Source organism: Chrysemys picta, unplaced genomic scaffold (genome assembly GCF_011386835.1).
Source record: "Chrysemys picta bellii isolate R12L10 unplaced genomic scaffold, ASM1138683v2 scaf271, whole genome shotgun sequence".
NCBI lineage: Eukaryota > Metazoa > Chordata > Testudines > Emydidae > Chrysemys > Chrysemys picta.
Window position 1 is genome coordinate 34,891 of NW_027052978.1, and position 26,918 is coordinate 61,808.

Here is a 26,918-nt window from a genome sequence, read left to right on the forward strand (position 1 = left end):
CCAAAGCACACCATCCAGTCTTTCTGTGGTCTGACTAGGGCTCCCCATCCATCTTGGAGCTGAACACCAGATGGGAGCTGATCAGGGCCAGCTCCAGGCACCAGCCGAGCAAGCTCGTGCTTGGGGCAGCAGATTCTAAGGGGCGGCATTCCGTCCGCCTTTTTTTTTTTTCTTTTTCGTTTTGGTTTGCCGCTCCAGCCACCCTGTAGGGGGCGGCGGCGTGGAGGAGGGGAGTGCCCTGCAGCAAACTCGGCAGGGCAGCCCGCGTCCTTCCCTCCCAGCCGACTGGAGTGGTGCAGAGCCCTCCCGGCAGGTGGCGCGGCAGGAAGGGCCGCGTGGTGAGTGCCCCGCTGAAGCCCTGGCCGCCCCACTTCTGTCTCTCCCCCCCACTCCCTCTCCTTCCCCTCCCCGCTAGACCAAGCGTGCACTCTGCTGCACGTCTGCAGCACAGGGAATCCTCCTGCACCCTGGCTCCGGCTGCCCTGCCGTTTTGGGTTTTTTTTTCTGCTTTGCTGCTCCGGCCACCCCACAGGTGGTTTTTGTGTGTGTGTGTGTGCTTTGCCGCTCTGGCCACCCTGCAGGGGTGTGTGTGGGGGCGTGCGCGCTTGGCCGGTCCGCAGGTGTGGTTTTTTTTTTTTTTTTTGCTTCGCTACTCCGCCCACACCCCCCCGCAGGTTTTTTTGTTTTTTGCTTGGGGTTGCAAAAAAGCCAGAGCCGGCCCTGGAGCTGATAGATTGTCCTTGGTGGGCCATGTTCTTGTGTGTGATGGTGCTGTGTGCCAGAGAGGGCCAGGAGCAGATGCACCACGCATGGCCAGGACCGGGCTAAACAGCCTGTAATGCTAGGTGAGTCAACCATGGCCACATATAGACACCTTGGGCATCCATGGGGACTGAATCTGGGTGCTTCACTGCTAAGAGCACAACTCACCCCAGTTTGAGTCATTACGGTAGTGACCCCTGCCAGCCCCTCTGAGGGGGGTCCGTATTGTCTCTCTAAGCTGGCGCACTGGGATGGAAAGCAATTGGCTGCAAGGTCACACACAAGGTCATGCCAGAGGCAGGAACGAAGCATGGTACTGATACCAGTCCAGCTCCAACCACTAGATACCACCCACTTCCAAAGCCAGAGAACCCAGGAGCCCTGACTCGGACAGCTAGGCCTTAAATGACAAGACCAACCCCCCTCCCACTCAGGAAGCCATAGAAGGGACCATCTGCTGAGCTCCCCTTTGCAATGCTGCTGTCAGAGACCATTGCTAGTGGATGCCAAGTGACTGAGCAGGGAACTCCTTGAGAGACTCCTAGAGACTTGCAGGTGTTTCACTGTGACCCTCTGGGAGCCATGGAAAGAGCGCTGCATTGAAGAGACTCTCCTGCTCTAACAAAGGGTTTCTGTTCTCCTAACTAGTCAGCCAGTGAGGCCAGTTTGCAGAATGTGGAAGAGCTGTTTGGCGATGGGTTGAAGGATTCACTGTGTAGATGGCAGCAGCTGCAGTGCCTGGGGTGTCCATGGGCCAAGCCTCCACTCCTGACACTCCAAGCTAATTTCCCACTGCTCTCAGTGGGGCTTTGGCTTTAGCTGCTGGGCCTGCGTGCCTAGACAGAAGACTCAGGTATTTCCACAGGTTGCTCAATGGCAAATGCAGCCACCCAAAGAAGTGAAGAAGAATGGAAATGAAAGAGCAAAGCTGGACCATCCGCTGAGCTGCTGCAATCAAGTGAGCAGAGCCGGGGAGAGAAGAGGGAGAACTCGAAGGTAGCTGGCAGCAGTAGGGAGGAAAAGCCAGGAGAGTAGAAATAAAGAGTTAATGATGCGGGCTTTGTCTTGTGTGGTGAAGGGTTGAAAACGGGTCTCTACTATCACACTAAACTTTGAAATAGCCGTGTGTGATGAAAGGGCAGGACTATAAAGGGAAGAGGTAACTCTAGGGGCTTGAATTCCCAGATCCTGTTGCTATTGCGTGCTTCTACCAGCCGATCTCAACCCAACAAATCCCTGAGGTGGTAGCAGTAGTGAGCTCTTGTCCTCTTTTTCTGGACTAGCCACCAGAAAAAGAACACGATACATGTGGCCAAGGAAATAGAGAGGCATGGGGGTCACTTGCAGTGTTGCCTGTTAACATGGCTCTTGTGGGGGAGCACCGCAGGTTATATTAGACTAGGTAGGAGCCACATGTCTCCAAACCTGCACATCCCGAGACTCCAGAGACCTCTCTCCAGATCCCAGAGTTTCCTCAGAGTCCTAAGGAGCCAGATGGAATCTGGCCTCTCCCCTCTCCCCCCCGCCCCCCAGCTCAGCAGTCCAGAAAAAGCTATTTGTAGACATGTTGTGTGTCCTCTGCCACACTCACCTGTTGCTGACTAATGCAGTCACAGAGTCCAGGCTCAGTGTCATGCATTCCTCTGGGCTGTGACAAGCAGGAGGACGTGAGCTGCAATGGATCCCCCTGTGCATTGGCTGAGTGGGTAACCTCTCTACTGCCATATCTGGTTTCCAGCCCACACGCACTAAGGAGGAGGGTGAGGGACTTACCCCAAAAGTGGGTGTGGGAAGAAGCAGAGTGAAGAGGTGATCAGAGAACCATCCCATAGCATTCCTCCTAGAGTCACTCCAACAACCCCCTGGCTCCTTCCTGCCGTAGGCCACAGCCCCTAGGTTCCATAGGGAATTTCTGAATTAACCCTCTAGAAAGCTGCCTCTGGCTCTACAAGCTCTCACACAGCCCTGTCACCAGAGGTAAGGAATAAGGTCCTGCCCCCCGCAACTGCTTGGGGGAATCCGCTCAGAGAAATCAGTGCAGGGCTTTATGCATCTCTACAAACAGATCACTTTGTGTGGTGTTGTCAAGAAGCTGCACACTCCTTGGCAGCTCTTTTTAGAGCAACATTAACTCCCACAGGGATTTCTGCTCTAAATGCTCTGGGCCTGAGGGAAAGATTCTGTGGAAAACAGGCCTTTCCCTTGCTCCAATCCAGGCTCTGCTGTTCTGATGCTGCAGAGCCGATAGGGAAGGTGTGAGGGTTCCTGGGCAGCATGGTTCTCTTTCTTTCCCGGTACTTTCCAATGGAGGGAAGAAAGGGAGACATGAGATGGAGTCTCTCCCTGGCTTACAGATAACCCATTCTGCAGTAACACAAGTGTGGACTCAGGGGAATGCTGTGCTGTGGAGCATGTGCCCTGCAAGATATCACTCATGAAGGGAAGCAACACTGCTCTTGGCACTGGAATCTGGGCAATAAGGAAGAGAAGTTGGAAATTCTCCCTGGGGAGGGGAAATGGGGAAACCCAGTGGGATGATGTGTATGACTGGAATGTTCGTGTCGCTGTGACGTTCCCTTCTGGTGTTATCTGGACCAGTGATATACTAGGCCACTCCAATCCTTGACTCTGGGAGCCAGCCTTACCCTGCTCTGCTGTGAAAACCCCACTCCTGGGCTTTTCACCCACAGCCTCTCGCATGTAAGCTGCTCCCAGCTACTCGCAAGCGAATGACACCAGCCAATATCTCCGGTCCCAGATGCAACCCTAGAAACCTCCATCTTGCAGTGTCCAGTTATGCCCACTGGATGCTGCAAGGTTATATAAGTTCATCAATTTAACAAAGAAATTGATATGCACCAGGCTTGTTATCTCAAGGGGAGCCTCCGACACACTTCAAACCAAACACACTGCTTCACGTAGAATAAACAAACAGATTTATTAACTATAAGTGATTATAAGTCAAAGCATAACAAGTCAGATTTGGTCAAATGAAATAAAAGCAAAACGCTGATCTTAACACTTTCAATGTCCTTAAAAATGCTTCTCACCACAGGCTGGCTGATTACTTTTCAGTCAGGCTCTCCCCTTTGATCAACATTTCAGTTGCTTGATGGTAGTGGTGTCTGTAGATGTAGGTGGAAGAGAGAGAGCATGGCCTTTCTTTCCTTCTGACTTTGCTCCCCATCCCCTTCAGAGTCAGGTGAGCATTACCTCATCGCAGTCCCAACCTGCCTAAAGGAACAGGGTGACTCCCTTGAGGGTCTAATAACAGATTATTTTGTTGCTGCCTGCCTAAGCCAGTTTCCATTGTTCCTGTGAGGCTGGGCTGGAGCTATCTCTAGACCAGATCCTGCATTCCTTGGGCACTCTAATTCCCTTTGGCTTTGGGAGGTGCACAAGGAAAGTAGGTGCAGGTCTGAAAAGCAAATTCATATTCCCCCAGCAACACCAAAACCACAGCAGTACTCAGAAATTCGAAAGCCACTAACAGTGGGGAAACCTCGGGAAAAGTTCCCCAAAGCCCTAGCTACAAAATAAAATATTGATCATTATTAATGCAGTTTGTTAAAGAACAAAGGCCCAGTGAGGAATCAACTGCAGGAGACATAAGCCATTCAAAACTACATAAAGTACAGTGAATATGATCCAGGCGTAAATCAACATCTCTTCATTTCCATGGCATTAGCATGATTTACACCCGCTGAGAATCTGGCCCATTATGTGTTTGCACATGTTTGATGGGAGGTTGGATTGGTAAACAAAAGCACAATGTTGTCAAGGGGGTAATAATTACTAGGAAATTACTAGTTCTAAAATACATGGCTGGCAATGTGCTCCCTTGCCTCTCTTAACAGCTGTATGGAACTAACAAATCTTAAAAAAAGGCAACATATCAGTGAAATCAGTCGGGGGGAGGGTCAAAAGTTATCCAAAAAAACTGTTTTTTGATGGAAACAGGTTTTCAACTAATAAACATTTTTCACAAAAAGGATCTGCTTTCTGTGGAAAAACTCAAATACTGCAAACTCAAAAGATTTTGGCCCAAAAACAGATGATTTTGGGCGTGGATCAAATTTTGGGAGGGGTTTCAGCTGAAAATTATCAGGTTTTGAATTTTTGCAGGAAAAAATATCAAAATTTTCTGCAAGAAGAAAACCAGCCCATTTTTCTTTCAGACAGGGCTGGCTCTGCCCAAGTGCTGGCAAAGTCCACAGTTCCCACTGACTTCAATACGACAGTGGGCACTCAACTCTGGAAAAATCAAGCCCTTAGAGCTGCTCCTAGAGCGGGGAACTGTATCTAAACCCGCTACGGTTTTCTAGCCATGTATTTTTTTAATGAGAAAATAAAAAACATTTGCAAGGAAGGGAGCTTGCAGGGACCGCCCCACGAGCCCTGAGCTCAGCGTTACGCGGGGGCTCGCTGTCTGCCAGGGAACTGAGTCTTTGAGTTCACTTGGCTGCTGCCAGGGGGACGGGACAGCTCCTCTGCACTGGGCATCTCTGGAGCTGCAGGCGCCTGGCGTGGCCTTGGGGCTCTGGCTGCCCCTGGCTCCCGGCTCTGCCTGGCCCTGGGGCTCTGGCTGCCCCTGTGTTCTCCACACGTTGGGTGGCCCCCGCTCACCTTGAAGCCTGGCGGCTCCCGCAGGTCCCACCGGCAGGCACAGCAGCAGGATGCCCATGATGCCAGTCACCTTCCTGGCCATGGTGTTCAGTCCCCGCAGGACTGGAACCTGCCGGGCTGGGGCTGGGGCTGGGCCTGGGGCTGCTGCATTAGCAGGCGGGGCTTCCTCCTCCTTCCTGGTGCGCTGCCCGGGGCCTGAGATGGGCCAGGAGCCCGGATGCTGCGGCAGGGGGCACAGGTGATCGGCCCATGGCTCCTCCTCCCGGGACTGCTGCAGCGTCGGTGTTTGACACAGGCCATTGGAAATTGGAAAGGTGCAGGAAAGAGCCACAAATACGATCCAAGGGGCTGGAGAAAATGTCTGATGGGGAGAGATTTACAGAGCTGAATCTATTGAATATCACAAAAAGAAGATCAGAAGTGACTTGATTACAGAGCATAAATACCATCCCAGGGAGAGACTCCCGGGTACTAAAAGGCTCTTTAGCCCAGCAGAGACCACCAGAACAAAAACCAATGGCTGGAAGTTAGAGCCAGACTAATTCAAATGAGAAATAAGCATATACGCTGACTTTTATTTTTCCTGGTGGGTGCTCCATCCTCACTGCACCCCAAGGCCCCCCCACTCCACCTCCTCCCTCGAGGCCCCGCCCTCACTCTGCCTCTTCCTGCCTCTGCTCTGCCCTCTCCTCCGAGGCCCCATGCCAGCTGCCAAACAGCTGAATGGCAGCCCAGCTGTGACTGCTGGGTGTTGACCACCCCTGCTATTTTTTTCCATGGGTGCTTGAGCCCTGGAGCACCAATGGAGTCAGTGCCTATGCCTGATTCTCTTCTCACTTGTAGCCGTGTAAATCAGGAGCAACCCTAAGGAAATCAGTTAATGAACCCCAGCGGTTCACCAGCCTGGGAAGAGCCTAATGAGTGGCTGTGGTTCAATAACAGATATAAACCCAATCTGACAAGCCAGAGAAGGCACGTCAGACTGGCAGTGCCAGCAGGAATCTGAAACACACTTCTTGAGTTGAAGAGGGTACTCAGCAGGGGTAAGGCTGACTGGCATAGCTATACTGGCAAAGACGCTATAGTGTAAACAAGACATGCATTAACCACGTTTTCAGGCAGTTAATTTCCCTTGTTTCCTGAGGAAGTGGTGTTAGTGAGGGGGCATGATTGGAGGGCACCTGTGGGAGGGGAATGATCTGCCACTTGAGCTACCAGCTCTGAGCAGAGCAGCTTGGCATGCACAGAATTGGGGAAAGGCAGTGGCAGTGAGTCTGCATGCCCCCCACCCCCAAACTGCACCCATGGTGGAACTCCCCATCCCCCCCCAACACTGCAGCATCACCACCCCCGCCAGGCTCCCTCTGCCTGAAACAGGACTCACCTAGTGGTGCCTGCAGTTGGCACTGGCTGGGAGCTGGAGCTTGCCCAGGAGATCTAGGTAGCAGGCGGGGCGACCCAGGGGAGCAGGGTCTCACCACTGCTGATCAGACTGGGTTTTTGCAGAGCAGAGGGAGCCTGGTGCTCCCCCCTTACCCACCTCTAACCCTAGCTGGAGCAGTGGAGCAGCTCCCTGAGGCTGCTGGAGGAGGAGCCCCACCCTCCACCGAAGTCTGACTCAGGCCTGGGTCAGCCTTTGCTGCAGCAAGCCCAGGGGGGCTACAAAAGTTGAACAGCTAATAGGTGATTAATGCAGCCATCTACCAGCTGATCGGTGGGGGTGGGGCTACTTATCCCTGGCTGGGGCTGCAGCTCTATTGCTGGTGGGTGTTAAGCACCCGCTAATTTTTTTCACTGAGTTCTCCAGCTCTGGAGCACCCATGCAGTTGGCACCTATGGAAATAAGGCCCAACATTATGACAGTGGGGGGTGATTAACCACTAGAACAACCGGCCAATGGAAGCATTTGATTACCCAGATTCTGATTCCTCCAGATCCAACCTGGAAGCCCTGCTGGAAGGTCCTTTCGCCAAACATAAGTCATTGGGTCAATATAGGGGTAACTGGGAGAAATTCTCTGACCTGTGCTATACAGGGGGTCAAAGTCAATGTTCTAATGTTCCCCTCTGGCCTTCAAATCTCTGGACCTATGAAGCTGCTGCCAGGCAGCACTAGGTATGACGGCTTGAGTGTGTGCCAGGCGCTGGGAACAGGCCTGCTCAGTGCATGGCACAGGCCCACATTGCAGAGACTGGGGTGTGGAGCTGAGAACAGAGAGAACTGTCATTGTAGGCTGTGTTCAGGATGGGATTGGAAGGGACAACAGGTGTCTGGAGTTGCCCGTGTCTGGGGTCTTGGACAGACAGCAGAGGGGAAGCTGTGTGTGGTGTACATTGCCCTGGTACAGTTTCCAGTAGCAGGGAAGGGAGAGAGATGAGGAGCCAGAGAGGGTTTCTGGAGGCAGGTTGGGTGGGGACTGTGAACCTGGGACAACAGGGGGTGTTTTCATCAGAAGGATGTGAGTTGTGTCAGGTCCTTCCAGAAAGATCCAGACTGCTGACCCCAGCTTTGTGACCTGGGATCTTTCTGTGTGGGACACAATTCCTCATTTCTCAGTCTAGTCATCTAGACATCTGAATTCCCATCACAATTAAAAACAGACTGTGTCTCCTGTTCATAGAATCATAGAAGATTGGGGTTGGAAGAGACCTCAGTAGGTCATCTAGTCCAACCCCCTGCTCAAAGCAGGACCAACACCAACTAAATCATCGGAGCCAGGGCTTTGTCAAGCCGGGCCTTAAAAACTTCTAAGGATGGAGATTCCACCACGTCCCTAGGTAACCCATTCCAGTGCTTCACCAACTTCCTAGTGAAATAGTGTTTCCTAATATCCAACCTAGACAGGCAGGAGTATAAAAAATATTGCTCGAGCATGCAGGGATGTAATCAGAAAGGCCAAAACACAACTGGAGTTGCAGCTATCATGAGATGTGAAGGGTAACAAGAAGGATTTCTACAGGTATATTAGCAACATGAAAAAGGTCAGGGAAAGTGTGGGACCCTTAATGAATGGTGGAGGCAACCTAGTGACAGATGATGTGGAAAAAGCTGAAGAACTCAATGTTTTTTTTGACTTGGTCTTAGCAGACAAGGTCAGCTCCCAGACAGCTATCCTGGGCAAAACAGTATGAGGAGGAGGTGAGCAGCCCTCAGTGGTGAAAGAACAGGTTAAGGACTATTTAGTCGATTTAGTTGGTGTTGGTCCTGCTTTGAGCAGGGGGTTGGACTAGATGACCTCCTGAGGTCTCTTCTAACCCTAATCGTCTCTGATTCTATGATTGTTTTTCTATTTTTTCCAGTCATCCTCCACCCCTTTCTAGTCAATGTCATTTTACTGGTGCCAGGGGCAGTGTCTTCATGTGACCAGACCAGGCTCCACACTGAGATTTCTGGGATTACACTCGGCTGTTTGCAGACTATGAATAGTGTCATGATACAAATCACTCACCTATATTACCATCATAACTGGAACTGGTATCACAGATCCTAGTGAGTGCTCCTTCCTGGCTACCCGCTAAGGCTGCTGTCAGGGCCGGCTCCAGGTTTTTTGCTGCCCCAAGCAAAAAACAAAACAAAACAACCGGAGAGCCACCGCTGAAGCAAAAAAAAAAAAAAAAAAAATCTACACAAAACCCCCCGGAATGCCGCCCCTTGAAAAGTGCCGCCCCAAGCACATGCTTGGAATGCTGGTGCCTAGAGCCGGCCCTGGCTCTGTATTCCCAGGGGTGTTTCAAGCTCATGGAGCATGAGCAGAGTCCAATCACACCCCCAGTTTTGGGGTCCTTGGCGCAGTCTCTTGCCACTTAGGACTTGGTCAGATAAAAGAAAGACTTTGAAGCTTCTCCATTCTGATTCTCCTTCCATATGTTTGTGTCCTTCCAGCATCCAGCGAGTCTCCTTTTGAGCCTCCAAGGAGAGGCATGTGTGTAGTAAAGGTTGGCTTTTCAGCCTGGATTATCACACACACATCGCCAGAGGAGCAGAGGGGAGTGAAAAAGTCAACAGACAGATTGGAAACATTGTTTGTTGATGTTTTTTAACTCTCATGGTTTGTGGGGCCAATCTGATGGTTTTTTAGGATCTGACTCATGATTTTTGATCTCTGAGGCTGACAGTCCTGCCCCAGTGTGTCAGAAGTGAGTGAAATCTGCTCTCCAAAGCAGGAGTAAAGGAAGAAAATGGCCAGAGTGGTGAGTGAGTGGGGACAGTGGCGACTCAGGGTGGAGAGCTGTGGGAGCTGCAGCAGGAGGAGGCAGAGTCGTGTCTCAGCGCAGCACTGCAGTCCCTAGTGCAAACGGCTCTGCGACAGAAATGTGATTGTGGCAAATCAGGCAGCTGGTCTTGCTGGAAGCAGAGATTTGAGCAATTCCAGACGACTGCTGGTTTAATAGAGGAAGCCCAAGAATACCAGGTAAATGCCTGGCCATTTGCCATGGGTGATGCTGCTGATGACATCCTGTGTGCCAGACTCCTCACTCTGAGGAGAGGAAAGACTACGCCAAAGGGAAAGAGGTGTTTAAGGCCCATTTCCTGGGCACATAGAATGTTATCTAGGAAAAGGCCAGTTTGAATAGCAGGTGCCAGGAACCAGAGGAAACAGCTGAGATTTTCATTACTGCAGTTCATAGTCTGGCTGAACGTTGGAAATATGGAACATTTAAAGATGAACTAATAGGAGATGGGCTAGTTATAGGGTGACCAGACGTCCCGATTTTATCGGGACCGTCCCGATATTTCCTTGTTTGTCCCGCGTCCTGACTGACATGCGGTCGGGACAACCGGACAAACAAGGAAATGCCCCGGAGCCTGGAGCCCGGAAGTGCTCGCACCCCCCCCCCCGCCCCGACTCCGCCCCCTCCTCCCCCGATTGGCTCCCTCCCCGAATCCCCGCCTCTTCCCCAGGCTCACCATTCCTCCCCCCTACGCAAGCGCTGGAGGGAGGCCCGGGAGACGCAGGGGAAGCGCGGGACCAGGGTGAGTAAGAGTCCGGCCTGGTCCCGAGCAGGCAGGACTCAGTCGGGTGGTAGGGAGAGGAGGGGGGCGGCCCGCGGGGCCAAGCGGCGGCTGTTGTTCTCCCCCCCCGGGCAGCGGGACTCGGGAGCAGCTGCTGCTGCAGCTCCCACTGCCGCGGGGGAGGAAGCGGCCATGGCGCTCGACGGCTGCGGCTCTGGCGCCCCCGAACCCCCCGAGCCGGGGCCTGCTGCGGGGACCCAGCAGCGCGCACGCTGGGCCCAGCCCCTGGCCAGTCGCGTCTGGGCTGCTGCCCAGCTGGTGCTATCCCGCGGAGGCATCGGCAGCCCAGCCCCGTTCGTTCCCCTGCGGGACCCGAGCGGGACGGGGGGGCTGGGGCCTGCTGCCCCCGCTCCGGGGCCGCCGCGGGATAGCACCAGCTGGGCAGCAGCCCAGACGCGACTGGCCAGGGGCTGGGCGCAGCGTGCGTGCTGCTGGGTTCCCGCAGGAGGCCCGGGCTCGGGGGCTTCGGAGGCGCCAGAGCCGCGGAGCACCATGGCTGCTTCCTCCCCCGCGGCAGTGGGAGCTGCAGCAGCGGCTGCTCCCGAGTCCCGCTGCCCGGGGGTGAGAACAGCCGCCGCCTGGCCCCGCGGGCCGCCCCCCTCCTCTCCCTACCACCCGACTGAGTCCTGCCTGCTCGGGGCCAGGCCGGACTCTTACTCACCCCGGCCCCGCGCTTCCCCTGAGTCTCCCGGGCCTCCCTCCAGCGCTTGCGGAGGAAGGGTTTTTTTTTTTTTTGGCCCCGCCCCCCACCACGCCCCCCCACGTCACCCCCCCCCCCCCCCGCGTCCCGATATTTGTCTTTGGTGATCTGGTCACCCTAGCTAGTTATAAGAGACACTGACTGATCAACACAGCTTCAGTTAGACCCAGACTGCACACCAGCAAGTGTGATAGCAAAAGTGAGAATGGTGATGTAAGCAGAGTCTGAATGAATGAGCTCTTCTCTGATTTCTAGTGATGAGCTGGAACAGGAGTAGTCAATTATTTTTTGTCAAGGGCCAAATTTCTTGGTCAAGGTATAGTCAAGGTCCAGACTCCGGAGAAAATAATAAAGACATTATAACAACAATGATAATTATAAGATTTTGGGTCTGTTCAAAAACATCTGGTGGTCCGGATTTGGCCCGCCATCATCTGCCCATTGACTGCTCCTGGGGGGAAAAGACTTCAGGAGCAGATTGTATTTGCACAGACACACCTACACTGCCTAGGCATGCAGCAGAGGGAGCTGCTCTGCCAAAATGATCAGTTTTGGCTGGTTTTGGGTTACAAATCACTCTAGTATTTGAGTGGAAGGGCAATGAAATGTTGTTATCCTGAGTGTGCGAGCAAAGGGCATCAGAACTGTGATTTGCAGGCCCCTGACTGAGTGGGTCACGCAGGGATTCTCACTTGCTAAGCAGGGGGTAGAGTTGCCAAATCCCAGTGAAAGAGAGACAAGGGTGGAGGCGGGAATTCTTTTCTGGTGGTGTGGGCTCTGGCTAAGAGTGGTCTCTCCCTTGTTTAAAGACAGAGCTGGTTAGTCTCAGTGGTGAGCCCTTGTTTTGTTCCGTGGTCACTACCCCTGCAATCACTGCTAACCAGCTGTAGGTGCTGAGCCTTAGACCTGGTGTGGGGCCATGTTACAGTGAAAGGGACTGTCCAGCCTGCACCAGCAGGGAGGTTCCCCACTACTGGCTGAAATCCCTGAGAGCTGGGTAAGTGACAGAACCTCCGAATGTGGCAGCGGAGAAAGTGGTGGCAGCAGCGGGCCATGACAAAAATGGGTGGAGCAGCAGAGTGAACAACAGCAGTGGTGGGTGACAGCAGCGAGTGAATGCTAGCAACTGTGAGCCAATTGCAGAGGCAGCAGCTGAAGCATTGCTCAATGCCTCCCCCCACACACATGGTGGGAGGTTGTAACGGGGTCCCTGAGGTGTAACGTGGACTGTGGGACTGCTGAGCCCTCCAACCCCACCTGCCTGGGCCGTCCCTCACACTGCGGTGCTAATGTCAAGCTACAAGCCTCGGACAGGCCCTGCACTCACACAGCCATCCACAGGCAGGGACACACCTGTTACCCGAAATTGGGTCAGCTAGTGAGCTTAGGGAGGACTAATGACCCACCAGAGTTTGGCAGAAAGCAGTACGTTTATTATATTGATAGCTAAGCTCAAAATAGAGGGTGGTGTCACATTCACACTTGCATACTCATGCTCCCAGGACAGACATGGCACTGGAGATGTCAGGATCCTTCAACGTAAGTGTCCCACAGCATAGCGATGGATTGTGCGATGAAGGTAAGTCTTCCCGAGGCATGATGGAATGCAATGCGGTGAACCACTGGCCAGGCGGTCCGGGCGAAGGGCCTTCACGGGAGGTACAAGCTTGTGAGTGCACTGCTGAGCACATGGCCCCTTCCCCTTTTAAGGACCTGCTCCTCATGGCCTGTGACTAGAGATGACTTGGCTGCATCTGGTTGGTCACACTCCACCTCAGCCAGTGTCCATGCAGTGTCCATGCATTGGGTGTGTGAACGCTGCCTAATTAGAGTCCCAGACACCTTGTGGAGCTTGGGGGCGGAGGCTCGACTGATTAGGGGGCCTATAAAAGCGGCCGCCCAGCCAGGCAGCGGCACAGCTGTGAGCAGCAGCACAGGAGGCTGCTAACAGGGGAGTTTGAGTGGGAGTCTCATTGGAGGAGAAGGTATCTGTACTTGTGTCTGTCTTTGTAGTGCTTGTGTATGTAGAGGCCTGTAGGGGCACTGTGCTGGGAGGGCAGCCGAGCCCTGAGTAGGGGGCGGAGCTTGGCTGATTAGGGGGCCTATAAAAGCAGCCGCCCAGCCAGGCAGCGGCACAGGAGGCAGTGAACAGGGCTGCTAACTGGGGAGTTTGAGTGGGAGTTTGCAGGGGGAGGTGGAAGGGGAGGCAGGAGGGCGCGGTGTCCCGTGTGCTCTGTTTCCCCAGGTGCACTGGGCAGAGACTACAGCGGCCATGAGCCAAGCAGCAGGGGACACAATGCAGATGATTGCATGTGGAAGCTGCGGTATGTACATGGTACTAGAAGGGGGAAGCCTAAACAGAGGTATGTCTGTATGAAGTGCCGTCTAATAGAGCTGCTGGAAGAAAAGATCCGAGGGTTGGAGATGCAGGTAGATACCCGGGTAGAGTTTAGAAGGGGGTTCGAGCAGCTGATGGAGGAAAGGCAAGGAGGGGCTGAAGGGGAATGCTCAGGGGTTCAGGTGGAAGCAGGGGCTAAGGTCTGTGAGGGGGGAATATCTGAGGGAGAACAAGGGCAGTGGAAGCATGTGACCATGAGAAGCAGGCCAAGGAAAAGGAGGGCTAGTGAAGGGGAAATAGAACTCAGGAACAGGTTTGGGTGTTTGGATAGCGAGGAGGGGGGGCAGCAGGTGGTAACTGAAGGTGGGAGGGTGAGGAAGAAGAGAAGAGCAGCTAGCCCAATAGAGAGAGGGGAGGAGTTGATGGAGACAGCACCAAATCTGGGCCCCGGGAGGATACAGGATGGCACAAGGGGGAGTATAAAGGAAAATAGGAACGGACACGGGTTACGACTAGAGGGAACAGAGGATAGATTAGTAGATCGCACTGTCGCCAGGCAAAGGCAGGTTTACGTGATTGGGGACTCCTTACTGAGGAGGTTAGACAGGCCTGTGACCAGGGCGGACCCAGAGAACAGAAGGGTGTGCTGTCTACCGGGTGCTAAGATACGGGATGTGGACCTGCGGTTGAAAAGGATCCTAAAAGGAGCAGGTAAGAACCCCTTGATAATCCTTCACGTAGGAACAAATGACACAGCTAGGTTCTCGTTAGAGAGAATCAAGGGAGATTATGCCAGACTGGGGAAGACGCTCAAGGAAATCGAGGCTCAGATCATCTTCAGTGGGATTCTGCCTGTTCCTAGAGAAGGGCAGCAAAGGGCTGACAGGATTGTGAGGATAAATAGCTGGCTAAGGGAGTAGTGCTATAAGGAGGGCTTTGGGATGTATGGTCACTGGGAGGCTTTCGGGGACAGACAACTGTTCTCACGGGATGGACTTCACCTGAGTAGGGAAGGAAATAGACTTCTGGGAGGGACGCTGGCTCATCTCATCAAAAGAGCTTTAAACTAGGAATCTGGGGGAGACGGTTGGGAGATGTCCAGTTAATCTCCACGCCAGATTCCAACATTGAAAAGGAGGGTGATGAGATAAGAACAGATATGTCCAAATCCTTCCCCCCGGCTATAAGAAGGAGAGGGGGGATGAACAGCAAGGGGTCCGTACCAAATTGCATAACTGATGGGAGACAGGCTAAACGGCATACATTAAGATGTTTATACACCAATGTGAGAAGCCTAGGTAACAAAATGGAGGAATTGGAGCTCCTGGTCCGAGAAATGAAACCGGATATCGTAGGAATAACCGAAACCTGGTGGAACAGTAGTCATGACTGGAGTACAGATATGGAAGGGTATGTGCTGTTTAGGAACGATAGGAACAAAGGTAAAGGTGTGGGGGGGTAGCATTGTATGAGGTAAACTGTAAAGAAATAATAACTGATGGAATGGATAAGACGGAGTCTGTCTGGGCAATACTCACACTGGGTAAAAGAACTACTAGAGCCTCCCCGGGATAGTGCTTGGGGTGTGCTATAGACCGCCGGGACTACCCTGGATATGGACAGAGAACTATTTAATGTTTTTAGGGAAGTAAATACTAATAGGAACTGTGTAATCATGGGAGACTTTAACTTCCCGGATATAGATTGGGGGACAAATGCTAGCAACAATAATAGGGCTCAGATGTTGCTAGACGTGCTAGCTGATGAATTCCTTCATCAAGTAGTAGCTGAACCGACGAGGGGGGAGGCCATTTTAGATTTGGTTTTGGTGAGTAGTGAGGACCTCGTTGAGGAAATGGTTGTAGGGGACAACCTTGGCTTGAGTGATCATGAGCTAATTCGATTTAAACTAAATGGAAAGATTAACAGAATTATATCAGAGACTAGGGTTTACAATTTCAAAAAGGCTAATTTTAATAAATTAAGGGGACTGGTAAGGGAAGTGGATTGGGCTAACATATTTATGGATCTAAAGGCGGATGGCACCTGGGATTATTTTAAGTTGAAGTTGCAGGAGCTGTCGGAGGCCTGTATCCCGAGAAAGGGAAAACGGTTAGTAGGAAAGAGATTTAGACCAAACTCGGGGGTGGTACCGTTGGACTGGAGAATAGCTAATGTGGTTCCTATTTTCAAGAAAGGGAAAAAAAGTGACCTGGGTAACTACAGGCCTGTTAGTTTAACATCTGTAGTATGTAAGGTCCTGGAAAAAATTTTGAAGGAGAAAGTAGTTAAGGACCTTGAGGTCAATGGCAATTGCGACAAATTACAACATGGTTTTACGAAAGGCAGATCGTGCCAAACCAGCCTGATCTCCTTCTTTGAGAAAGTAACAGACTTTTTAGATAAGGAAAATGCAGTGGACCTAATATACCTCGATTTCAGTAAAGCGTTTGATACGGTACCGCACGAGGAATTATTGGTTAAATTGGAAAAGATGGAGATCAATATGAAAATCCAGAGGTGGATAAGGAACTGGTTAAAGGGGAGACTGCAGTGGGTCATACTGAAAGGTGAACTGTCAGGTTGGAGGGAGGTCACCAGTGGAGTTCCTCAAGGTTCGGTTTTGGGTCCCATTTTATTTAATCTATTTATTACTGACCTCGGAACCAAATGTAGGAGTGGGCTGATAAAGTTTGCGGATGACACAAAGTTGGGAGGTATTGCCAATTCGGAGAAGGATTGGGATATTCTGCAGGGAGACTTGGATGACCTTGTAAATTGGAGTAATAGAAATAGGATGAAATTTAATAGTGAAAAGTGTAAGGTGATGCATTTAGGGATGACTAACAAGAATTTTAGTTATAAGCTGGGGACGCATCGGTTGGAAGTAACGGAGGAGGAGAAAGACCTCGGAGTCCTGGTTGACCGCAGGATGACTATGAGTCGGCAATGTGACGTGGCCGTGAAAAAAGCTAATGCAGTCTTGAGATGCATTAGGCGAGGTATATCTGGTAGGGATAAGGAGGTGCTGCTTCCGTTATACAAGGCACTGGTGAGACCTCATTTGGAGTACTGTGTGCAAGTTCTTGTCTCCCATGTTTAAAAGGGAACTCAAACTGGAATGGGTACAGAGAAGGGCCACTAGGATGATCAGAGGAATGGAAACCTGTCGTATGAAAGGAGACTCGAGGAGCTCGGTTTGTTTACCCTAACCAAAAGAAGGCTGAGGGGGGATATGATTGCTCTCTTTAAATATATCAGAGGGATAAATTCCAGGGAGGGAGAGGAATTATTTCAGCTCAGTACTAATGTGGACACGAGAAGGAATGGATATAAACTGGTGGTGGGGAAGTTTAGGCTTGAAATTAGACAAAGGTTTCTAACCATCAGAGGGGTGAAATTTTGGAACAGCCTTCCGAGGGAAACAGTGGGGGAGAAAGACCTCTTTGGCTTTAAGATTAAGCTTGATAAGTTTATGGAGGGGATGGTTTGATGGGATAACATGATTTTAGTCAATTAATCAACAGCGTGCCATCACTGGTAAATAGTATCAATGGTCAATGAGGGTCTGGCTAGAGAATCTTGCCTGCATGCTTGGGGTTCTACTGATTGCCATATTTGGGGTCGGGAAGGAATTTTCCTCCAGGGTAGATTGGCAGAGGCCCTGGAGGTTTTTCGCCTTCCTCCGCAGCATGGGGCGGGGGTCGCTAGCTGGAGGATTCTCTGCGACTTGAAGTCCTTAAATCACAGGATTCGGGGACTTCAACAGCTGAGTCAAGGGAAAGGGGGTGGGTCAGCTTTTGTGGCCTGCATCATGCGGGAGGTCAGACTAGATGATCATACTGGTCCCTTCTGACCTTAAAGTCTATGAGTCTACCTGGGAGCTCTCCTGATCTTCCAGCTGTTCAACCAATCCATTCATCCCACAAGCATTCCAGGAGGGAGGGGTGGGGGAAAGTGTAACAGACCTTTTGAGCATACAGGTTATACATAGCATACAGATCACTGCTGCTCCTACAACAACACCCAACTGCATTACATGAATACTCTCCCAGCCACTCATGAGCCATAGTAGGGAGGCTCCAGTCAATTCCCCCCAGCTCCCCAGCCTTGCACCCCAGGATTGTACCATTGTGCACTTGTCAGCAGCCTAGCCAGTGTAAGCTCATTACCTAGTTCACCACACCCTCAGTGTGGAATGGACACACATCAGCCTTTGTAGTCTGAGCTGCAATTCCCCAAGCACTTCAAACAAAACACACTGTTTGAGGTAACATATCAAACAGGTTTATTAACTACAGAACAGTTGATTTAAGTGATTATAAGTAGCAGATGCAGAGGTCTTAATTCTAACTTAAAGAGGCTAAGCAAGATTTGAATCAAGCAGTGTCTCACCCTAAGAGCTGGTACAAGCAGCTTCCAGTTCTCCAATACACAGACTGAACCCCTTTCCAGCTTGGGACCAAACTCCCTCCTTCAAAGTCTTCGGCTACACTACGGACCTTACAGCGGCACAGCTGTACCGCTACAGATGTGCCGCTGTAAGGTCTCCCATGTAGCCACGCTTTGCCGATAGGAGAGAGTTCTCCTGCTGGCATGATTAAACCACCCCCAATGAGCGGCGTTAGCTATTTCTGCAGGAGAGCCTCTACTGCCAACATAGCGCTGTCCATATCAGCACTTCTGTCTGTGACAGTTGTCTGTCAGGGCTTTCTTTTTTCGCACCCCTGACCGACAGAAATTTTACCAACAGAAGTGGTGTTGACAAAGCCTTTGTCTTTCAGACAATCTTCCAGGTGTTGAGCTGAGCGGGGAGAGAGGCCAAGTAATGATGTCACTCTTCCTCTTTTATACTTTTTTCCGGCTGCTCGAAAGATTCTTGCTGTGACGTGGGTTAGCGTATCCCCATGGCATACGTGCCTTCTCCAAAAAGTCTCTGGGATAGTGGATTGAGTGTTGATGAGCCCTTAACTCCTGTCTGGCCACTGATGGCTGCTCCTTTGTCCCTACTGAAAGGCTGGCTTTGGGCATCTCCCAACCCCATGACATATTTCAGTAACACAAAAGGCAATACCTCATAACTTCACACACAATGATAGCAGAGACAATCCAACAGGATATTACGGTTCAACAGATCATAAAGTAATCGTTCTAGATTACTACATTTTTAATTGACTGAAACAAAGACATTATTTTAAATTAATCAGTCACAGAGGTTTAGTATGTTCATAACAATGTTCGTTGCTTTTAGAAAAAGGGAACACTAATTTATTTTGTGTTATCTCCATAACCAGACATGTTTATGAAATTTCACCAACTTTATGTTTCCAAAGATTTTAGGCATAACAAAGGATTTTAAATCTTACTAAGGTACTGATTGTGCTGGAGGGTTCTCTTAAAACTAGTTCATCAAATAGTTCAGAGGTAAAGAAAGGGAAACTTGTTTGTCCAGCTATCTGGAAGGAAAGCGTTGTCCCTTTAAGGGCTAGCCTCTCTTCAACAGGGGGGTGAAGGGAGAAAGGGATGGACAGAAAGGACAGGGAGACTTTGGAAGCAAGTTTTTTGTACTATAGTAACTAAAATTAAAATATGTATTTTAGATAAGAGTGGTCTTTTGAAGGATTTATTTTAAAAACTATATGTCTGAAGAGCCAAGCATGTGAGGCTAAAGGTGAATACTCAGATCGTGGATCTAAAACTCTATGCAAGGATTTTTTAGAGATGTGATTTCATAATCTTCAGCAATCTTCTAATGAAATAGTTTAAAATTTGCTTTAAAAATAAGGTCCCGTAGACTAACATATTCTGAGTAAATATTACAGTAATGCACAACTGTTTTTGTCAGTAAATTCAGAAACTGAGACCTGGTCCACACTAACCCCCCCACTTCGGACTAAGGTACGCTAATAACGTAGCTGAATTCGAAGTACCTTAGTCCGAACTTACCGCGGGTCCAGACGCGGCAGGCAGGCTCCCCTGTCGATGCCACGTACTCCTCTCGCCGAGCTGGAGTACCGGCGTCGACGGCAAGCACTTCCGGGATCGATCCCAGAAGATCGATCGCTTACATCCGGACCAGGAAGTAAGTATAGACGTACCCTGACAGTATATACCTAGGGGTTGGCAAATGCCTGTTAAATGGCTTCATTACCACTCGAATGGCTCTTTAACAGTTTCAATGTTGTGCTAATAGGATTGGCAGGCTGGAGGCTTTTTCACTTTTAAGTTACTAGCTCCCTTCCGGAGTAAGAGACACCAGGCTGCAGCAGCCAGCTGTGGGAGCCTGCAGGAAGGGTCAGAACAGGGATAGGAAGGTGGGGGGTGGACACTAAGACCCAGGAGGTGCCCCGAATTTTCCAGTGCCCTACACAGTTGTGTATGCTGAGTATGCCTAAGGAAGGCCCTGGGTGAATGTCACCCCCGTCCCTCCATCTCAGGGACCCAGTCTGAGCTGGGAGTTCATCTGAAAGAAAGGACGGATTCTCTCCCCAGCGAAGGAGGCCTCAGTGAAAGTGAAGATCGGGGCCTCATTATCAGCACTGAAAAATGCCACCTGCCCCTGTTCATAGTCCAGACAGACCCGAACCTGCCGGTGCCAGCTGCTCTGGGGCAGGGTGCTCTGAGGGGCAGGTTGAACCTTAGACACCCATCCCCACCAATTCATGGCCCAGATCCCCTCCTCAGGGGAAATGCCGATCCAGCCTTTCCTCCACACAGACTCCCTGGCCACCCCGATGGCCCAGAATTCCTCATCCCCCACCTCCACCTCCCAGTACCAACTCCCCGTGGTGAACCCTGGAGAGCCCAGCACACAGTGCCAACGATCAAATCGCTCAGGATTGTTGGGCAGGTCCTGCCGTGTGTCTCCCCATCTCACACCCCGCCGATCCTCAGACAGGATGAGTTCAGGATGAGCTGTGTCTGGATCCAGAGTCACATGCACTGTGGGGAATTCAAGGGAATGGGTTAAAAAAACCTCGGGACAGGAAGGGGGACAGCAGCTGAAGGGGGGGGGGTAGGGAGTGGGGGGAAGGGGAAGGACTGCAGTAGAGGACAGTAGGAGCTGAAATAGGGGGCAGAGAATGGGGAGGGGATAGGTAATTTTAAGTTGAAAAGATCGTAAATGTGTTATAAGACTGAAAACTATTATAACTGTACTTGTCATGAACCCCCCTTTCAGTGACAGGTGGGTCCCCCTTGCCGTCCCTTCATTCCCCATATTCGTCTTCTCACCAAGGGGTGAAGGCAGAAACCCCCCCTCCCTTCAACCCCCGTTGTGATAACTGTCCCTACAGGCTGACCCTGACTGTGAGCGCCGCTGGCAGACGTGAGTGAGAGCTCATCAAAAGTCACAGTAACCCATGGTAATAAATGTTGAAAGTAGGGTGACCAGAGAGCAAATGTGAAAAACGGGACCAGGGGTGGGGGGTAATAGGAGCCTATATAAGAAAATGTCCCAAAAATCAGGACTGTCCCTATAAAATCGGGACATCTGGTCACCCTAGTTGAGAGGAAAGGGGTTGAAAGGGGAGTGAAACAGACTGAAATAGCTCAGACAGAGACCTCCTGCTATAACTCAAGGATTGAGTTAAGCTCATGCCTGGTGAACAAGCGACGTGTGGGACTGGTACTAAGGAGACCAAAATTGGTGTGTCAGAAACTGGGTGTAATTGGTGGACAATATAATGAGTGAACAGAGCTATTCCACCTCTCCCTTCCCTTTGGGGTTCTTGAAAGAAAAGCCTGTGGCAGGAGAGTCTGAGACTCACTGCTGATGGGGGGAGGGGTGACTGAATGGAGTGAGCTGCATCATCATGGCTGCCACCCCCACTGTCCCATGGAACCCCGGGATCCCCCATGACACCGTTGGATCTTTGTCATCCTGAGCCTGAAAGGCACCTGACCAGACCAGGCCAGAATGTGGGACCCAGATGACATCACTACCTCCATTGGGTCTGGCTAAAACCCACCACCACCTGGGATGTGAGACTTTGCCCCTCACTTCCTGTGTCCTCTTCCTCCCTCACGTCTTCTCTTTCCTATAGCCAGGGCTGCCTGGGGGGGCAAGTGGGGCAATTTGCCCCAGGCCCCGCAGGGGCCCCCACGAGAACGTCATAGGCTCCCCCCCGCCTCTGCCTTCCCCCATCCCCCAGCGCCACGGCGCGCCGCATCCAGGAGCAGCCCTGGACAGCGCTGCAGCGGCATGGCTCGGGCGGGGCCTGAGCTCCTCCCGCTCAGAGCCGCGAGGTAAGGTAGGGTTACCATATTTCAGCAAGAAAAAAAGAGGACGGGAGGAGCCCCGCCCTAGCCCCGCCTCTGCCCCTCCCACTTCCCACCCCCCCAGAACCCCCAACCCTCCCCCCGTTCCTTGTCCCCTGACTGCCCCCTCCTGGGACCCCTGCCCCTAACTGCCCCCCAGGACTCCACCCCCTATCTAAGCCTCCCTGCCTCTTGTCCCCTGACTGCCCCAACCCTTATCCACCCCCCCACCCCCAGACAGACCCCTGGGACTCCCACGCCCCATCCAACCACTCCCCACCCCCTGACAGCCCCCCCCCCAGAACTCCCAACCCATCTAAACCCCTCTGCTCCCTGTCCCCTGACTGCTCCGATCCATCTCCCCACCCCTGCCACCTGACAGCCCCCCCCAGAACTCCCAACCCCCCACCCCTCCCGCTCCTTGTCCCCTGACTGCCCCCTCCTGGGACCCCTGCTCCTAACTGCCCTCCAGAACCCCACCTCCTACCTAAGACTCCCTGTTCCTTGTCCCCTAACTGCCCCCTCCTAAGACCCCCCCCAACTGCCCCCCAGGACCCTACCCCCTACCTGTACCCTGACTGCCCAAAACTTTCTCCACTCCCCCCAAAAAGCCCCCCCCGTTTCTTGACTGCCCCCTCCAGAACCTTCCTGCCCCCTGACCTCCTTACCCTGCTGCTCAGAACAGGGTGTTGGGCTCTGTGCAGCCGAGCCGGACACGTGGCTGAGCTCCCCAGCACAACAAAACCCGGTCCCTGGCCCTGCACAACAAAACCCGGTCCCTGGCCCTGCACAGTGCTGCCGGACTGGGCTGCAAGGGAGCTGCCGGCTCAGAATGCAGGGCGGATCCGGCTCCTCTACAGCTGCTCCTGAGTCCAGCCCGGGACTTCCCTGCAGCCCTCCCAGCCGCTCGCTCTGCTCTGCCGGGGGAGGGGGAAATCCCGGACATTGTGAGTGCTTCACAAATTCCCCCCGGACGCTATTTTTAGCACACAAAAGGAGGACATGTCCGGGTAAATCCGGACGAATGGTAACCCTAGGTAAGGGGCGGGATTGCGAGTTGCGGCCGAGCGGCGGGAGCTCAGGCCCTGCTGGAGCCACGCCGCTGCAGCACTGTCCAAGGCTGGGCTGTGTTTCTCCAGCAAGGGTCACACTCCACTTCTGAGCATCTCTCATTGCCTAGTTTGTGTGAATCACATTCATAGGCCTCACGTCTCCCCACACATGGTATCAGGGGCCTAGGTGCCTGACTGAGGCTTTGTAGATGCCACGGGGGGGGAGGGGAGGGGCTAGCTGAAAGTTAGGCATAGTGCCCAAGTTCCTTTGTGGATCTGGGCCTGAGTGCAGAAGGCTCTGGGTGTGTTATATTTCACCCAAACCCACAGGGCTGCACTAATGATAATTCTTTAAACTTATCCCAGACCTTTTTCCCACCATCCTGTTTGTTTCCTACAGCAGTCTGAGGTGCACTCAGAGTTTGCTTCTGAGCTTCAAAGTGAACTTAGTGCCAGAGATAAAAGGAGGATTCAAACTCCTTTGAAATCCCTGGGTATAATAATAAATAATCTCAGAACAACAGTTTCTTCCACCAACAAAGCAGATCTCTGGAAGGGCAATGTCTAGAGAAAGGTTTCTCTCCCTAGCTGATTTAGCCAATATTCTGCAAATCAGTCAGATACACCTCTACCTCGATATAATGCTGTCCTCGGGAGCGAAAAAAATCTTACCGCGTTATAGGTGAAACCGCGTTATATCGAACTTGCTTTGATCTGCCGGAGTGTGCAGCCCCCTTTCCCCCCGGAGCACAAGGGGGAATGATGTTAGCTAAGGTGATGGAAGCACTCTTCCACTGGCCTGGAAGACTTTCATACCCCTGACCAATGTAGCTACACTGATAGAATTTTCATGTGTAGACCAAGCCTTAGCTAGACTCTTATTTTAAGCTCTTAAGTGGTGCTATATATATAGCTATACTTTTTCCAGTTCATTGTAGAAAAAGTGGAACTATGCTTTTCATTCATCTCTTCAATCTCTCACACATTTAAAAAACATAACAATGAATACGTTTCAAATATTGCTATATTTGAAAACAAAACAGCTTGTGGAGGTGTCAGCAAGAAGAGGTGTCAGCAAACATTTCTAACAAGACCTTTTAACTTATTTATTTCTAGTTTTTTAATCAGATTCTTAAATGTGTAGAAATAAAATGTTAAGGTTCCACATTAAAAACAATTTTCAAAAGATCATACAACTCCCATCCCTTAGTGGGAGGTGTTTCTCTGTACTCCAGGTAGAAGGAAGAGGGAAAATGGAACTTACCAGATTTAGCAAGAATTTCCTCTAAAAGACAAATAAAGAAAAATAAATAATGTATGAAAATGATGATAGTTGTTAAGATGTTTCATAATAGAGGTATTTTTTCTCCCCTGTCCTTTTTTGTATTTTTGCAAAGTCAAATGGTCAAATATGGATCAGTAATAGAAACCTGTGTTCCCAGGAGCCACATCATATGTCAGGGCAATCCAAGGAACCACGCTGATTTTAGAGCAGTTAGGAAAGACCAGCTTCAAACACAGGCCTGATCTAAACCTTAACTCTGGCAGGGCTGTCACCTTTATATGTTTAATACTTAATATACCTTAGAGAATATTTATGAAAATACTTATGTACCTTAATATTTAATACTCATTGGCCCAGAAAGCAAGTGTAGGCTCTGTAGGGTAGGGATTAGGATGGTCACTGGGGAGGGGTGAGCTCCTGGGTTTCAGTCTCTGTGCCTAAGACTATTTAATGATTTATACCACCTAGAACAGCTTCGACAGAGAGATTGAGAGAGACCCACTTAGAATAGCCAGCAGCCCTGCAGTTAGGGCACTCGCCTAGGAAAGGGGAGAGCAGGGATTCAAAGCTGGGCCGCCGCAGTTCGTCTGAGTGACTTAATAACTGGGCTATCGGTGATCAGAGGGACATCATCTCTGCAGTGCTGTACATGTAGACAAGCCATGACGCATCATTCGAAAAACTAAGGAGGTGCTCCTTAGTTTTTCGAATGACGCGTCATGGCTTGTCTACATGTACAGCACTGCAGAGATGAAGAAGCTCTCTCGTCAACAAAGCGCTGTCTACACCAGGGTTAGGTCGGTATAATTTTTCACATCCCTGAGTGACGTAGTTATACCGAGATGTTTGTGGTGTAGATCTGGCCTAAGGCACCTTGTGAAACCTAACAACATAGGACTGGAAGGAACCACCTGAATCATTGAGCCAGTCCCCTGCTATCACTGACCACCTCTTTAAATCTAGCCCTTCATTTCCAAACTGACTTAGCTTTTAATTTAAACAATGTTTTCAAAAGCCCCAAATCACAATGAAATAGTTTTGAAGTTTTTATAACTACCAGACAAACAAAAAATCAATTTCAACAGCTCTTTCTCTGACTCTGTCATTCACCAACCAGTCTGTCTGCACAGACCAGGGAGCAGAGGCGTTAAGTTGGAGAGGTTGTAGCTGATAGACTTTTTGACCTTTGTTACATCTGAATACCTCAGCTCTTTGACTAAGCAATGGCACTGTTATAAAATAACTGTGCTCTCTGATGCTCAACCATTGCTATTCTCCTGAATTTCAAAAGGTGTGAAGTAAACTTTCTTGTCTGAAATTACAGCACGTTGCTTTGAATATACAGCAGGGAAACAGATTTCCTCCATTCGATGGAAAATTTTATCTCTTCCACTGTCTGACTGAAAACGACAACATGTACTCAGTAAATCCATTGTACCCTGCTTTGCTGCTATTTGAAATGACAGCTGTGTCAGAGATGATGGTGCACACCTTGGGCTGGACTGTACACTGCGCTAACACCTCTGAAATCCAGGAAATACAAAGTTAAGTTACATGCCACCTGTTCAAAGCATCCTTAGTTCTGCCCCTTTTAAGCTGTATCCCACCATGTCCACAACATACCATTCCCATCAGGCAGAGCAGTTTTCAATCAGTTTTAGCTCAGTGAGAAAAGTTATCTTTTAAACTGCGAGTCTCAATCCTAACTACAGCAGAGTTGCTGCTCCATTATCAGACTTCACTGTTAGCTACATCCATGCAGCCTACCTTGATATACACCTGGACCTTTTCCCTAGTGAAGCCTGCACTTACTCCAGTCCCCTGCTCTCACAGACAGCTCCTGTGGCACTTTGTACCTCAAAGCAGCCCCCTGAAATCCCTATATTCACCCCATCATATAATTATGATATGTTTCCTACAAAGTATCCATTGTAAAGTATCATTTTAAAATTCTTGATCTGTTTAACATTAATATCCTGTTGGATTGTATGTGCTATGATTGTATGTGAAGTTATGAAGTTTTGCTAGGTGTGTGTTACTGAAATATGTTGTGAGGTTGGAAACATCCACAACCAGCCTTTCAGGTGCAACAATGGAGTAGCCAGATGTGCTGATGGGCCATTAAAGGGAATTCACTTTCCCAGCAGCCATCCCAGAAGATTTCTCAGAGAGGTCACGTAGACAATGGAGATTACTTGACCAATGGAGGCAGACCCCCACCTCGCAAGCATAGATCTTTGCAGCAAACTGGAAGAAACTATAAAAGAAGGGATGTGACATCGTGATTGGCTTCACTCCTGCCACAACTCAACACCTGGAAGAAACATCTAGCGGACAAAGACTTTGAACTGTGGAGGGTGGTCCGGTGCTGGAGGAGAGACCCAGCCAATGTATTGAAGATCTGTGACCTGTTTGTACCATCTGTCAGGGTGAGACACTGCTTGATTCAAATCCTGTTTAGTTTATAGAACTCAGATTGCAAATTTACTTTTCTTTCTTAGGTAACCAACTTTGATCTCTATGTCTGCTACTTATAATAACTTAAAATCTATCTTTCTGTAGTTATTAAATCTGTTTTATATTTTACATAAAATAGTTGAAGTGCTTGGAAAATCTCAGCTCAGGATACAAAGGTTAGTGTGTGTCCTCTCCACATTGAGGGAGGGGCAGACTGGGTAATGAACTTACATTGCTCAGGCTTCTGACCAGCGCAAGACACTTCAGCTCTGGGGTCCTAGGCTGGGGAGCTGTGAGGATTGGCTGGAGCCTCTCTGCTGACGATTCATGAGTGGCTGGGAGAAGCATTCATGTAACTCAGCTAGGTGTGTCCCTTCCTGTGGATATCCGTGTAAATGCAGAACCTGCCAGAGGTCTGTAGCTTGC

At 50.6% G+C, this 26,918-nt stretch overlaps 1 long non-coding RNA gene across 1 annotated transcript in view; it reads right to left on the reverse strand.

Moving 5' to 3' along the window:
* Nucleotides 1-3,689: 3,689 nt before the first annotated feature.
* Nucleotides 3,690-26,918, reverse strand: part of LOC135978465 (uncharacterized) — a 28,679-nt gene continuing 5,450 nt past the window's right edge. Inside the window, exon 4 of the long non-coding RNA XR_010595884.1 lies at nucleotides 3,690-5,778. This is a non-coding gene — a long non-coding RNA (uncharacterized LOC135978465). The remainder of the gene's footprint in view (nucleotides 5,779-26,918) is intronic.